Source organism: Centruroides sculpturatus, unplaced genomic scaffold (genome assembly GCF_000671375.1).
Source record: "Centruroides sculpturatus isolate CEXI.00-Female unplaced genomic scaffold, Cexi_2.0 scaffold1267, whole genome shotgun sequence".
Taxonomy (NCBI): domain Eukaryota; kingdom Metazoa; phylum Arthropoda; class Arachnida; order Scorpiones; family Buthidae; genus Centruroides; species Centruroides sculpturatus.
Genome location: NW_019385407.1, coordinates 72856 through 78966, shown reverse-complemented (window position 1 = coordinate 78966; position 6111 = coordinate 72856).

Here is a 6111-nt window from a genome sequence, read left to right as displayed (position 1 = left end):
TATATAGTATATACTTGTGGCCCAATATACAAGTATATTTAAAAACTAACATGTCTAGATTATAATAATAAGTATTAAAACTTTATCAAGAAAAAAGGATATTTTAAAAAATTACTTCTACAGACACTTTCAATTTTTACTTAGAAATAGATAAATTCATTTATTATAAAAGAGACTAAAGAAAATTTATTTGAAAAACACAAATATTTGTTTTATTTGGGTCTCTAATTAATAAAAAGCGGTGAAACACCATTTTAAAGTGCATTTTTATTCCATTAATATAATTATAAATAATATGTAGCCGAAAAAAGTAGCCAAAGCGCCAAATGATATTTTTTACGTCAAGCAAAAAAATGTAGCCACATTTGGCCCAATGTAGCCAAATCTTGCAACGTTGGAAGGAATACTAAATAAAGCTTGAGTTATGAATCAAAGGATTATAGACCCAAGTGCGGGGGAAAAGAGGCAAAGGACAAAGGGCAAAAGATAAAGAAGTGAAAAAGGTTAAAAAATTACGGCTCCATATTTGCTTAACAGAAGATCTATTTAACGTTTCTCATTACTACATCTTTTGTCCTTTCTCATTTTTCCTTCCTTTCCCCAAATTTGGGTCTTTAATCCTTTGAGTCACAACTCCAGCTTTATTTAGTAATCCTTCCGCATTCACACATCTCCAAGTATTTGAAAACATTTTCTTTCCACTCAAAAATAAAGTATGAATAAATTTTTACGGCTTTGTGAAACTTTTTTGAGTTTATGCCGTTGAAATAAATAAATAATAAAAAAATTAAAACATTTGTCGGTTTTGTTTACACGTTTATTGGGCCGCATTGGAACTTGCCTTGGGCCACATGCGGCCCGCGGGCCGCGGGTTGGACACCCCTGGTCTACAGTTTTTTTCAAATTACAGCCCAAAAAGTCATCCCAAAAACTTCCCCAAAATATTTCTCAGTCGATAAAAAATCCCAATCTGGATACGCCAGGCGGCATTGCACAAAACTGCCTTCGATTCTCAACATCACTTCCTACTTTTCTTCCCCGAACTTGCCATGTGACGTCATTAAACGCTAGATGTGTAGTGTGCACGGGCCTCCCATTGTACGGAAGCTTAATATTTTGCTGTTTCTCCTGAAATGTGATTCTATTTCGCGCTGAATATCGAAACAAGCGAACTAGGATTTTATCGCCACTTGCTATATCGCCAGTGTTATATTTTTATCACTACTAATAAAAATATCGCCAAGTGGCGATTTTGGCCCTGTGCAGTGCAATCCCTGCATATATTTCATACAATACGAATCAATTCATAGAAAGCAGTTATATCAAAAATATTGACAATGCAAGAGATAATGATAAGAAGACTAAAAGTTTAATTTTTTCTAAAATAATTGATATATTTGAAACGAGAAAAGAATAATTATTTTAACTACTTACATGGTAGTTAATTAAAATACTGTACTGTGTGTCAACAAAAATAAGTAATTATCATTCGAATCAATTCCTCTATTTTAATCTGAAAATAATAATAATGTGTACATTGTACGCATTATATATATATATATATATATAGTCGGTATAGAACCAACACTGATAATTCAGTATTTATCGGTAAATATATTGCTCTCGTCGAGATTAAAAGAAGCCTAAGTAAATGATTCTAAATGCTTGTCATTTTGCTTTTCTGTGGTAACGAGCAGTTTTAATTTAAATACCTGCATAATTTTAACATTTTACAGAATAACAATGTTATTTCGATTAGAAAAGCAAAACAAGTTCTCGTAACAACTTACCCATTTCTTAATCCCTTGACAAGAACAATATCTTCACCAACAAAAATTGAATTTTCTTTCAATCTTAATAACATTTTATTTATTCGTTCAAAATGTCTTCCTTTTTTTCCGTACAAAAAAGTTGGCAATCTTATAACTCCACGATATCCCTGATCTACAATAGAATAAAGATAATTTCTTATACATGTGAGTATTGTGTTCTGTAGCTTTCCTTTGAATTATTTTATGCGACTGATATAAATTATATTCTAGATGTTTTTTATTCATCATTCAGGATCCATTTATATTGGTAAATATCCTATTCATTGAATTTATATCAAAACGTCTGAAATATCATCAAACATCAAAAATGTAAATAATGTACTAGTATAATCACAATTTTCTAACAATGACTTATGTTTTTGTAGAACCAAAAAAATAAAAAACAAAATTTACTTCTTCAAAGCACTAATGTCAACAGTTTATAATAGTTCAATTTATATAAAACATTTGTATATTGTTTGATTAAGTTTTTTTATTTACAATTGGCAAATAAGTTTTTATTTGCCAATTGTAAATAAAACAAAATTATAGTTAGGAAATGTATGCAACCTAAGACTTGATCTTTGAATAAGTAGACTACTCATGTTCGATTTCATTTTATTGATATATTAAAATATTCATAAATATCAGTAAAATTTGTAAAAACCTTCTTTGAATTAATCGCATATATTCGAAAGATAAATTATATTTTTTCTCTATAATATTTCTATACTTTTTGAATTTTTGTATATGATATCATTTATCTTGTTTATGATCGCTTCTGCAATTCTTAACGGAATCCGGAAATTAATCATTATAATAACTGTTATTATATTATTTATTCATGCTAGATTTAGCACATTAATTTTACATGATTTTCATTATCAACAAACAAGTAAGTATATTATACTATAAATTATTGTGTCGTATATATATAATTCTTGAAGGAAAATATATTTAAATCGTTATAAGAAAATTTGAGGGGAAATATATATATATATATTATTCAGTTAAATGTTTTCTCGTTGATTTCTGATTTCTGCTATTTATAAGGTATTGAAAATTAATATAATAAGCTGGAATCTATATAATAAATTAGATACATGTTTTGTATAATAAAACATTTAATATTTTAAATAATGTACAGTATGTTTAAACAATTTACATTTTGTCATAAAAAAAATCTTTAAAATATTTCAAATTATTCTAAAAATTTCTTTGAGAGTTGATATTTCGATGTAAAATCGAAAAACTATTAGGAAAATTTCATTATAAAAAGTGTAGTGAATGATATTGTTTTGCTGAAAAAATAAGTTTAGATATTATCTTTATGGCTGTTGGTATAATAATTATTTTGAAAATGGCATTAGGTTCGTCCTCAAAAAGCTGAGATATTAATCATAACTTGTCACAGTAGATAATTATCGTATTACATAAGATAGTCGATTATCATTTTGATGTTTATAGGATAATAAATGATGCGTGACTGTATTCTTTTCTTTAAAATAAAAACCCGAATCTTTTTTTATATAGATATGCTGTAAGTAGTTTATTATCTTAAATTATATATCTTTTTATTATATACCTGTATATAAATTTATATGTTACGATATAATAGGCTGTATACAAACTGTATAACAGTTTAAGAATTAGTCATGAATTTGGTAATTGTAAAAGACATTACCAAGTAAAATGATTTAAAATTTACTTCAGTTTCTTTGCCCTTTTTGATTTTAATATTTGATATCATATTTTTTCTTTTGAATATCGATATTATAAAACAAATTTGTTTCAATAAAAAGGAAATCAAAATGATTTTCAGTTAAAAAAATAAAAAACTTAAAAAATATTTCAATCGAAAACACTGCTCATTAAATTTTTTTTAATATAAATTTAAAATTCTTCTACTAAAAAGACTTTTTCATATTCATTTGGGTAACGCGATTCACAATGAGACAGACCGTGATGGGAATCCAACATATCCGAACAATCATCCATTGAAGAAGGCTGGATGGTTGAGGCAGTTAAGGCGTCAGCCTATCGCTCTGAGATCCCAGATAAAATCTGAACCAGTCGAAAACCTCAGGAATTTTTCGGGAGTGATTTGTCCTGAATATGTCGGGCCTTCTCCTCACTATCCAGCCGTCAAATTGTGGACCTGGCCGAACTCACGATGAGGTTGATTAAGAAACCCTCTTATAAGTTAGTGCCCACAGGACGAAAAAAGTAAAAAATACCAACTCATGAAAATTTTTGAGATGAAACCAATTTAAAACCAATTACCTCAAGCATATTCGCGCAGGCCTGTGCCTTTACTGCCACAACCATCCGATTGATATATATATATAGTCGGTATAGAACCAACACTGATAATTCAGTATTTATCGGTAAATATATTGCTCTCGTCGAGATTAAAAGAAGCCTAAGTAAATGATTCTAAATGCTTGTCATTTTGCTTTTCTGTGGTAACGAGCAGTTTTAATTTAAATACCTGCATAATTTTAACATTTTACAGAATAACAATGTTATTTCGATTAGAAAAGCAAAACAAGTTCTCGTAACAACTTACCCATTTCTTAATCCCTTGACAAGAACAATATCTTCACCAACAAAAATTGAATTTTCTTTCAATCTTAATAACATTTTATTTATTCGTTCAAAATGTCTTCCTTTTTTTCCGTACAAAAAAGTTGGCAATCTTATAACTCCACGATATCCCTGATCTACAATAGAATAAAGATAATTTCTTATACATGTGAGTATTGTGTTCTGTAGCTTTCCTTTGAATTATTTTATGCGACTGATATAAATTATATTCTAGATGTTTTTTATTCATCATTCAGGATCCATTTATATTGGTAAATATCCTATTCATTGAATTTATATCAAAACGTCTGAAATATCATCAAACATCAAAAATGTAAATAATGTACTAGTATAATCACAATTTTCTAACAATGACTTATGTTTTTGTAGAACCAAAAAAATAAAAAACAAAATTTACTTCTTCAAAGCACTAATGTCAACAGTTTATAATAGTTCAATTTATATAAAACATTTGTATATTGTTTGATTAAGTTTTTTTATTTACAATTGGCAAATAAGTTTTTATTTGCCAATTGTAAATAAAACAAAATTATAGTTAGGAAATGTATGCAACCTAAGACTTGATCTTTGAATAAGTAGACTACTCATGTTCGATTTCATTTTATTGATATATTAAAATATTCATAAATATCAGTAAAATTTGTAAAAACCTTCTTTGAATTAATCGCATATATTCGAAAGATAAATTATATTTTTTCTCTATAATATTTCTATACTTTTTGAATTTTTGTATATGATATCATTTATCTTGTTTATGATCGCTTCTGCAATTCTTAACGGAATCCGGAAATTAATCATTATAATAACTGTTATTATATTATTTATTCATGCTAGATTTAGCACATTAATTTTACATGATTTTCATTATCAACAAACAAGTAAGTATATTATACTATAAATTATTGTGTCGTATATATATAATTCTTGAAGGAAAATATATTTAAATCGTTATAAGAAAATTTGAGGGGAAATATATATATATATATTATTCAGTTAAATGTTTTCTCGTTGATTTCTGATTTCTGCTATTTATAAGGTATTGAAAATTAATATAATAAGCTGGAATCTATATAATAAATTAGATACATGTTTTGTATAATAAAACATTTAATATTTTAAATAATGTACAGTATGTTTAAACAATTTACATTTTGTCATAAAAAAAATCTTTAAAATATTTCAAATTATTCTAAAAATTTCTTTGAGAGTTGATATTTCGATGTAAAATCGAAAAACTATTAGGAAAATTTCATTATAAAAAGTGTAGTGAATGATATTGTTTTGCTGAAAAAATAAGTTTAGATATTATCTTTATGGCTGTTGGTATAATAATTATTTTGAAAATGGCATTAGGTTCGTCCTCAAAAAGCTGAGATATTAATCATAACTTGTCACAGTAGATAATTATCGTATTACATAAGATAGTCGATTATCATTTTGATGTTTATAGGATAATAAATGATGCGTGACTGTATTCTTTTCTTTAAAATAAAAACCCGAATCTTTTTTTATATAGATATGCTGTAAGTAGTTTATTATCTTAAATTATATATCTTTTTATTATATACCTGTATATAAATTTATATGTTACGATATAATAGGCTGTATACAAACTGTATAACAGTTTAAGAATTAGTCATGAATTTGGTAATTGTAAAAGACATTACCAAGTAAAATGATTTAAAATTTACTT